The sequence below is a fragment of the Chinchilla lanigera genome, unplaced genomic scaffold, assembly GCF_000276665.1.
Source record: "Chinchilla lanigera isolate Chin_1 unplaced genomic scaffold, ChiLan1.0 scaffold00017, whole genome shotgun sequence".
NCBI lineage: Eukaryota > Metazoa > Chordata > Mammalia > Rodentia > Chinchillidae > Chinchilla > Chinchilla lanigera.
The window spans coordinates 24419676-24430718 of NW_004955418.1; positions in this window are offsets into that span (position 1 = coordinate 24419676).

Consider the following 11043-nt stretch of genomic DNA (forward strand, 5'->3'; position numbering starts at 1 on the left):
AGCTCCTTTATTTAAGTAAATCAGCATTTTTTCTAACTCCCATAAGGAAGATATACTTTCTTAACCTCAGTCTGGGCGTCGGAATTTGGCTATATCATTCACAATGTGTATCTCAGTTTAATATATACTTTTTCCTCAGTTCACACTTCTTTGATAATCCTCCAGCTGTAATGAAGTTGAGTAGTGTTGAGCCTATCAAAACATGGAAATAACATGATGTAGAGTGGTTCTATTTGATGGTTTTATTACAGCTTTGGCACACTTTGGGGAGTATGAGATAATCTCAGAAATGTACTTTTCAGCATTTTAATGCTCTTAGTATTTGAAGGTAAACTGGAGTAGGGTTACATTGACTGAGAAGCACTCAGTTGGTTCAAGTCACACTCATATTTGCCTACAGCTTTAGGAAGATGTTGCACAAGAATAACCCAGACCACCCTGTAAGCTCCTAGAACTGTAGGCGAACTCAAGATGAAGATTTTTGAATTAAGCCACCAAGTTTCGGGGTATTTTGTTATGCAGGAATAGGAACATTCAACAGGTGTTATGCACTGTTTCTTATACAGGGAGGCTACCAATCTGTAATCATATGAGAACACCTGGCCAGAAAAATGTGAACTATTACAGAAAAACTTTGGATTCAATTTGACAGGCTTTCACTATAAAATGCATTTTAAAAGAAATGAGACATTTCATGAATTGATTGCTTTAAACTATGAAATACATTTAGGGATAAGAGATTTACTCCAAAGTTATATTTTAAAAGTGAAATCCCATTATTTTAAGTAATGAGTAGGGTATATATCACAGAGTGAGAAATGTAGTTCCTAGATTCACGTGAGTCTTTGGAGATGGAAATTATATTATACAGAACAGTATAAATAAAATTTAAAATACAGTGTTTGTCATTTACCACAACAGCTACTGTGTTAGGTTTCTAAAGGATAGGTTCAAGTTTATTTAAAATAAACTGCTTAGTGCAAAAATTATGTTCCAAACTACATGGCAAAACTCAAGTTAAACAATTTTCTTGATCTTGAGTTTATAAAACTTCTTGCTATCCTAGTGTTAACATCAGGATTCCTCATTTATAAAAAGGGAAAGCATAGGTTCAGAAAAAGGGCAAAATATGATTCCTCTGAGAAATTAAGGACAAGAAATGTTCTGCCATTCTTTTGAATGACTAGATGACTCACTCTGAGAGAATAATCTTGAAAAAAATGCTTACTAATCAATCTATACATTTTATTCTTCATCTTCGTTCCTGTGTTTCAAATACTCGTTCCATTATTCTTTTCCTGTTTTATTGTTCAAAACTGTACCCGTATCATTTTCTCCAAGAAGCCTTACAGAGAATTGGTTTTTCTTTCTTTTAAGACTTTAGGTGCTGGAGATATAGCGCAGGTACACAGCACCTGCCTGGAAAACACGAGGTCCTGAGTTTGATTCCGGGTACAAAAAAATACTACCTAGAATTTAATTTGTAATACTCTTATGGTAGTAACACCATGCATTGTAATTAGTAATATATGTTCTAGCTCCTTAGTAGACCATATGCTTCTTAAGAAAAATACCTATTCTAATTATCTTTGTATCCTATGACATAGTAGGTACCCCATAAATTTATGGAACAGGTGGATGAAGGCTGTTGCATTTACTACAAATTGTCACAGTGTTTCTTTAACAGAGTCATCCCTGGTGGAAAATCAATATTTTTACAGGGACTCACTGTGCCCTTAATTCTACTTACACTTGTTAAACATATTAAGAGAAACCAGTTACCTGGTTCTTACCATGGATGTTCCATGTAAGATTATATTTAATCCTCATAGTAATCCTATGAAGAAGCCTTCACTATTGCAGCCTTTGTTTTTATAGATGAATCAGCTGATACTCAATGAGTTCCGTTAACTAACTATGATGGAGACCACTACGAAGCAGCTCTGAGCAGAATTTAATATTAACCAGTTGACTTTTCATGTTTACTTGTGAGTGAGCCACTGGTCCCTGCTGAGGCCTGTAATGGTGGGTGAAGCCAGGAGGCCTCAAAGGGCAAGACAAGGCTACAGCTGAGGACTTTTGGCTCCAACCCCAATTAACTAAGAGACTGCAGCTGCAGGCATCTCACTCCTGCAGAGAAGGCCTTCCTGGAGCTAACTTAGCCCTCCTAAATTAACATAAATATTACTCGGAGAATTCTGTAATGGGTTTCCCAAGTCCTTCCCAGATTTCTGCATTTTTTCCAGTATCCCCCTCCTTTATTTGAAAACCCAACAAATACAGGCAGCCCAGGGAAGTCTTGGTCTGAACCCAGAGAATCATAAATTTTGTGAGAGAGTTGGACCCTCCTGGTGCCCTCAAATCACTTCAGTTGTATGATTTATTTAAGCCTTCGCCATCCACTCATTTAGGAGATTGCAGTCCTGATCAACCTGCATAACTAAGGGTTATTAACGTGATAACTTTGAGCCTCACCAGCTACTAACTAGCAGCACTGACATCCAAATCAAATTCTGTCTGCTTTCAAAGTTGCTCCTCAATGGACAGACTGCTCTGCTGGGAGGATATATTGCTCATAACTCAAGGAGAAGGACAACGGGAATCCAATTCCTAGTCAACTGAGTACAGACTCCTGTGCCTGTGTGTGTGCATGCATGTGTTGTAGATCTTTTGGATTGCAAGTGGAGCTGGTCCACTGGATTACTGTCAGATTCTGGAGTCATCCCCAGATTTGGGTGATGGAACGGCAGCTTGACAGGCAGAGCCTATGATCCCTGACAGTCATGACAGTGCTGAACCTGGGCTTCTACCGTGTCACCGCTGTCACCTGGGTGACTGAAGAGTGTGAACTTGGGAACCATTACACAAATTCAATGTTGGGCATAATGTTTCCTTACAGATGTCAAATCTGCCAGAACGTGGCACTGGGTATAAATCTGGGCCTGGGTGTCTTACAGTTGTCCTCTCTTGGGTGCTAAGCTGGCTTGATGTTGGATCCTTTCTACAGGGGCTTTCTAGGCTCTGCCACATTTACGGTACCCCACTCCTTGTTTAGAAATAAATGTAAACCTACAAAATGTTGCACAAAGAAAATTAGTAATAACAACCCATATCCTTTTTATCCAAATTTGCCTATTTTTAACATTTTATTCCATTTTCTTTAAGATTTTAACTTATTCTCTTTTGTTCAACATATTTTTTCCTCAGTGCTTTAAAGAAAAGCTACATCATGATGCTTGATCCTTATAATATACTTTAGTGTGTATTTCCTATGACTAGGGAAATTTATATAATTATACTACAGTTTCATTAATTTCTATTAATGCAATATCTATCATGCATTTTCCAATTTTGTTAGTGTCTACTAATGTCCTTTATAGCTTTCTCCTCCTGCTCCTTCTTTTCATTGTTATTCTTTGCTCTCTGTTACAGGATCAAGTCTTGGGGAAAATATCGCATTTAGTCATTGTATCTTTTTATCACTATAGTTACCTTTAAATGAGAGTAGTTTTGTAGCTTACCTTCTCTTTTATAACACCAAAATGCCCAAATAATATTGCCATCCATAACTTTTTTTAAAAATGTAGTATATGCTTCCTTTCGAGTTGTCTGATGTTTCCTTATGAATAGATTGAGGTTATGTGTTCTTGGTCAAATGTTCCACTGGGAATCACAGCAGGGAGGCAAAGTATAGCCATTTGTCCTCACTCATAGTGTTAATATTGATCATACAGTCAAGGTGTCACCTAATTTCTTCACTGTATAAATGCTGGTTTTTTTCTCCTTTGCAACAAATAAGTACTCCATGGGAAGACATGTTATACATCCTGTAAATAGATTGCTTCTCGAATAGTTTAGCTGTGTGTGTGGTATGCATTAATGACGGTTGCTTAGTCATCACTGTAAAGACTGTAAGAAGATTTCCAACTCCAGCACCTCGCCTTCCCCTTATTCAACCAGTGTGCTGTACCTGATTGTGTGGAAAGACTTCCCTTCCCCCTATGATTTACTTATCTATTTACTATTGGTTCAATGTGAGGAATTTCTATTTTTATTGTTTTATAATTATGGTATAACTATTTCAGTGCCTACATTGCCCCAAATTTAGCCAGTCATTCTGTCTTTTGAGGAGGTCTAATTTAAAGCTCAACGTAAGAGACACATGTACTTGAGTACAATTACTGCTGCTTGCATTCACATTTTATGTCCAGCCATTTTATATTTTTAAGTGTATTGTTATTTTATCTGATAACAAGCGGTTCCCAGCTCATTCATAGCTACCCTGTACCAGTTGTGGCAACTGAGCAGCATTTCTGTGAAGAACTTTGCTTTCTTAGAGTGGGAAATGCTAACAGAGACTAGGGATTGGACCCTAGGGGCTCATTCGTGGTAGGAAGTATTTGGTTCCTATGCATTTACACATAAGTGGAATACAAAGATGTTTGACCCAGAGATATGCAGCATATCTCTTACCAATGCCTCCAGCTTGAGTCACCACATGGGGCTCTTTCTTCCTTTTCTGTATTCCAAAATTTAAATTTCTTCCTCCACAGTGAGAGCACAGACTCCCAAAATCAGCACATTTACTCACTCTTATCTAGAATAATCTCACACCTAGATCTGTCCCAATCCTATACACTTTATAAGTTCATGGTTTGCACTTCTTTCCTACCATCTACCCCACCCTGAACACATACTTAAGTTGGAGGCATATGTTCTAGTTCTCTGGGCTCTCTCCTCCATTGATTTCCCTTTGCTGTCCCTGTGTTGTTTTCCTTCTCTGCCTCTCCCCTTTACCTTCTCTCTCCTCTCTCCTTTCCTGCGAATCCCCCTACCCAGCAAAGTAATGCAGCAGCTTTGGGCACTCCATGGTAATTGTCATCTACTCTTCTTTGACTCAAGTACTCTGTGCTCTGTTTCTGTTCACATTGCCATCATTTTTTCATCTCTGTATTGCTGCTTCTTTCATACCCATATAAATTTCTAAATCTCCTTTATGTGTATTCTTGGGGGTTTTCAAAGTTTTTTACTACTTTCAACATTATAAGTTTCCCCATCTCTGTAAACCCAAGTATGTGTTTCTCCTGCCTTGAGCCTTAAATCAGACCAAAGGGACATGGCTGGTTCAGCTGATGTCATGCTACTCACAGACAGTTGGTCATTCCGTAGGTGACTGTCATTGATGTTTTCAGATCTCTTACACCAGTAAGTTGCAGTTAAGAAAACAGAGACAAATGGTAAAAACATAGGGTAGCCTGTGAGTAAAAATTCCACTCCTGAATTTTTCTGTATGTGGATGCAAGGTAACTGGAAAGCATTCTACCTGACTGATATAGAGAGTATTTTAAATTTTGAGTGTCTTCTGAATGTGCTATTCATCCAAAGTTGCAAACTGATATAAAAGTTCTTCTTAAATTATTCATCTGGATTATATTAATTGCACATACAGCATGGTAATAATATTAAGGATGATTGTTTAGTTGATTTTATTCTCAGAAGTGGATTTATTAGGAAACTAAGGAGATTTTAGTTTCAGTGTTCTTCATTTGCATGGCCCTTTGCAAGTCTCCAAGAAAAGTCTGGGAAACATTTACATTATCTCATGATTTTATGAAAGTTGGAAAGTGAGATATTTTAACAATGATGAATTAAAACATTTGTCTTTTCTAATGGGGCTTTTTGTCTGTATACTTTTACTTTGTTAAAGCAGCATTGAAGAGATTTATCATTTTTAATTAGCCACAGATATATAATTACCCACATGTATGGAAAGCTAACATGAACTGTTGACAACAATGAAGTTATTGTTAAACTCTTAATATGTTACAACAATGAAAAGTTTGATGGCAGATTGACTGATGAAGTCATCAATTCATAGAGTATTTATTTCGGTGTTTTGAGACAGGGTCTCACTATATCGTTAAGACTCTCTTTGAACTCACTATGCAACCCAAGGCTGTGCTCAATCTCAGGCAATCCTCCTGCCTCAGAACATGGAATGCTGGGATTACAGGTGTGCATCACCATGCCTGGATACACATAGGACATTTAAAATTAGACATTGTTTAAGAAACTTAAAATGCCAGAAGTCTGGTAGTGCATATTAAAGAAGATTGATAAGAGTATTTATTGCACTTGAAAACAATTTTAATTATGTATATAATAAGGAGCCAACAGCTGCAGCAGCCTCTATGACTATGCCTTCACCCCTCCCCCACCAGTGTGGGAATCAGCCTGGGTCCTGGGCAGCATCTGGAGCCACGGTGACCACAACCCACACCACTCTCCACCCTTTCAGAAGCAGGGCTGTGCCCCAGACAGATTCAGGGGCCTTGGAGACCAAGCCCTGCACCCATGCAGCCTCTTGAGAGCTGAGCTGAACCCTGGACAGCTTCAGGAACCTAGGTGACCATGATCCATCCACACCTGCATGTTTACAGAAGTGGGGCTGAACCCCAGGCAGCTTTGGGAATGCAGTGTGGGAGGCAAACTGAGCCAGAGAAAGCTTCAGAAGCCTTGGTGAATATGCACCCAACCCTCCCCGACCAGTATGAAAGACAGCTGAGCCCCAGAAAGCTTTGGGAGCATGGACAACCATATGCTATCCCCATACACAATCTCAGGAGCCACGCTGAGCATGGGGGACCTTTGAGTCCTTGCCCCACCACTCCCACACCATCACCAGAATAAGGTTGAGCTTCAGGGAACCTCTGGATATTCAAAAATGACAAAAAGAAGGAGCAAAATGCAATCTCAGACCTTCACCCCACCTGGAACAAGTCAAGGAGACATTGACACAGGATAGCTTGGGAGTCATACACCTTAAAATTATGAAGTTATAGCAACTGAACTAAAGAAACAACTCTGTCAAGCCATATAAGACATCAGATCAGAAATAATCTCTCAGGTAAAAAAAATCACAACAACAATGAAAACTGCTCAACACATCAGAAAAAAGACATATGAGAAAGTAGAAGAGCATAGAAAAATCATGGAAAACTTGAATGAACAATATAGGCAAGAATTAGATTGCATGAAGCAGATTTAAACAGATATCCAGGAAATTAAAAATTCCATCAAGGGGCTGGGGACTTAGCTCAGCAGCACAATGCCTGCCTGGCAAGCTCGAGGTCATGAGTTCAGTTCCCAGTACTGGGAAAAAAAAATTCCATCAAAAGCTGGACAAACCGCTTGAACAAGCTGAAGATAGACTTTCAGAGTTTGAAGACTGCATTACAGATAAGGATCAAGAAAGGAAAGATCTCTTAAAAAGAACAAGAAACCAGGAAATAATAATTCAATAGCTGCAAGACTAAGCAAAGACAAAAAATGTAGGATTAGTAGATGTCAATGAAATAACAGGTGTCAACACAAATGACATAAACAGACTATTTGCAGAAGTAATAGCAGAATTCTCAAGCATGGATAAAGAACCTGACATACACTGAGTGAGGCATACAGAACTCCAATTAGCCATAACAAAAGTAAATCTACACCCAGATATATAGTGATCAAGATACCAGACATTCAGCGAAAGAACAGAATATTAAACACTATGAGAGAAAAGAAACAGATCACTTATAAAGGAAAGCCCATCAGAATCATGGGAAATTTCTCAACACAAACCATCAAGTCAAGCAGAACTGTGAGTGAAGTATTTTAGGTCCTGAAAGAAAACAACTTCCAACCCAGACTGATGTGTCCTGCAAAACTATCCTTCAAAATTAATGGAGAAATAAAATATTTCCATGATAAAGAACAATTGAAGAAATTTATGAGTGCCAAACCAACCCTACAAAGAGACTAAAAGATATTCTAGAAAGAGATAAAAATGACCACAATTTCAAGCACAACAACAGAAAGGAACCACCAAGGAGAGCACGCAATTAAACAGAGGGAAAAAGGAGGAACCAATGGCAGAAAAAGAACATGGCAAAGATAAACCAATACATATCAATTATAACCATCAATGTAAAAGGTTTCAATTCACCAATCAAAAGAAGCAGACTGGCAGAGTGGAATAAGAAAAAAAATCCAAAATAAAAGAAGAAACAAAATTCAACAATATGCTGTACATCCAAAACACATTTAACTCAAAATGACATTCATAGACTAAAAATCAAAGGTTGGAAAATAATCTTCCATGCAACAGGAAACCAGAAGAAAGCAGGCATAGCAATTCTGTTTTCAGACAAATGAAAATGTGAACTTCAAACCAAGAATGATCAAAAGAGGTAAGGAAGGTCACATCATATTTGTCAGGGGAAATCTGCAAGAGAAAGAGATAAGAATCACAAATATCTATGCTCCAAATACAGCAGCACCCAACTATATAACACAAAGTTTAACAGACATGAAAAATGAAATAGGCAGTAATATAATCATAACAGGGGACTTTATACCCCATGGTCACAAACAGATAGATCAACTACACAAAAAGTCAGCAAGGAAATAACGGAACTTAACCAAATGTGTGAAAAAAATGGGCTTAGTAGATGTTTACAGAGTGTGCCACCCCACCCAATCAGAATACACATTCTTCTCAACTGCACATGGGGCATTCTTTAAAATAGACCATATACTAGCACATAGAACATGCTTAAGTAAATGTAAAGGAATTGAAATTATCCCATGCATATGATCAGACTGTAGTGCAATGACATTGGGAATTAGTGACAAAAGAAAAAAACACAAGCTTCATAAAAACATGGAAATTAAACAACACCCTCCTGAACAACCAATGGGTCACAGATGAAATCAAAGAAAAAATAAACAATATTCACAATCAAATGAAAATGTAGATAAATCTTACAGGAACGTGTGGGATGCAATGAAAGCATTCCTCAGAAGGAAATTTATAACAATGAATTCCCATGTCTGAAAAACAGAATGAGCACAAATAAATAATCTTATACTGCACCTCAAGCTTCTAGAGAAAGAAAAGCAAGTCAAAACCAAAGCTCAAATAAGACAGAAAATTATAAAGCTCATGGCAGAAATTAAAACAATGGAGACTAAAAAAAAAAAATACAAAGAATTAATGAACTGAAAAGTTGGTTCTTTGAAAGAATAAATAAAATAGATAAACCCCTAGCCAACCTTATCAAAAAAGGAAAAAGAAAGACCTAAAATGTGTGCAATAAGCAGTGAAAGGGGTGAAATCACTACAGATCCTGTAGAAATTCAGAAGATCATTGATACCTACTTTGAAAATCTTTAATCTCTTTTTTTTGTTTGTTTGTTTTTTTTGGTTTTTCTCCGGTACCGGGAACCGAACTCATGACCTTGCGCTTGCCAGGCAGGCGCTTTTGCCGCTGAGCTAAATCCCCAGCCCCAAAAATCTTTAATCTCATAGGGTGGAAAACACAGAAGCAAAGGACAGATTGCTAGATACATATGAATTACCAAAGCTAAATGAAGAATATATACAAGTCCTGAATAACTCAATATCAGCCAGGGAAATTGAAAATGTAATAAAAAATTACCAGTGAAGAAAAACCCAGGTCATGATGGATTCAGAGCTGAATTCTGGAAGAAATTTAGACAAGATTTAACACCACTTCTTCTCAAACTCTAATGAATTTGAAAGGGAAGGAATTTTCGCTAACACAGTCCCAGGGGCAAATTTACCCTGGTATGAAAACCAGAGAAAGACCCAACTGAGAAAGAGACCTACAGGCCAATCTTCCTAATGAATACAGATGAAAAAATTCTCAATAAAATGCTAGCCAACAGACTGCAATAAATTATCGAGAGGATTATACACCATGATCAAGTGAGATTCATCCCAGGAATGCAAGGATGGTTCAATATATGCAAGTCAATTAATGTAATACACCATATCAATAGAGCTAAAGACAAAAATCACATGATCATCTTTATAGATGCAGAAAAAGCTTTTGATAAAGCCCAACACTTATTCATGATAAAAACCCTATAGAAAATAGGAACAGATGGTCTTTACCTCACTCTGATAACAGCCATCTATGACAAATCAATGGCCAACCTCATACTAAATGGACAAAAAGTGAAAGCTTCCACTTTAAAATAAAGGACAAGACAAGGATATCTACTCTCACCACCCCTGTTCAATATAGTTCTGGAAATATTAGCCAGAGCAATGAGACAAGAGAGAGAAATAGATAGAATAAGAATAGGAAAGGGAGAAGTGACATTATCATTATCCATAGAAAACATGATATGCTATACAGAAGAACCCAAAAACTTCACCAAAAGGCTTAAACACTTCATAACTAAATTCAGTAGCATAGCTGGATACAAAGTCCACACTCAAAATCAATAGCATTCCTGTACACAAATAACAAACACACTGAGAGAGAAATTATGGAAACTATACCTTTCATAATAGCATCTAAAAAAATCAAATACTTAATCAATTTAACAAAGGAATTAAAAGACCTATACAGTGAAAACTACAGCACTCTAAAAAAAGAGATCAAAGAGGATTCCAGAAAATGGAAAGATATTCCTTGATCATGGATAGGAAGAACCAACATTGTGAAAATGGCCATAATCCCAAAATTATTGTACAGATTCAATGTAATCCCAATTAAAATATCATTAGTATACCTCACAGATCTATGTAAAACATTCCTAAAATTCTTCTGGAGTCAGAAGAGGATGAGAATAACAAAAGCAATCCTGGGCAATAAAGAAAAGGCAGGAGGCACCACAATGCCTGACTTGAAATTATACTACAAAGCTTCTGTGATAAAATCAGCATGGTACTGGCAAAGAAATAGACCTGAAGATCAATGAAACAGATTAAAAGATGCAGACACAACCACAAACACATTTAGTCACCTTGTCTTTGACAAAGGGCTCAAATATGTTCACTGGAAGAAAGATGACCTCTTTGAAAAATGGTGCTGGATAAAATAGCTTTCCATATGCTGAACACTAAAAATAGACTCATGTCTATCAACATGCACTAAAGTTAAAATGGATCAAATATCTAAATATTAAAGCAGTGACCCTAAATTTACTGGAAGGAAAGCAGGTAAAAATCTTGAAGACCTAGGG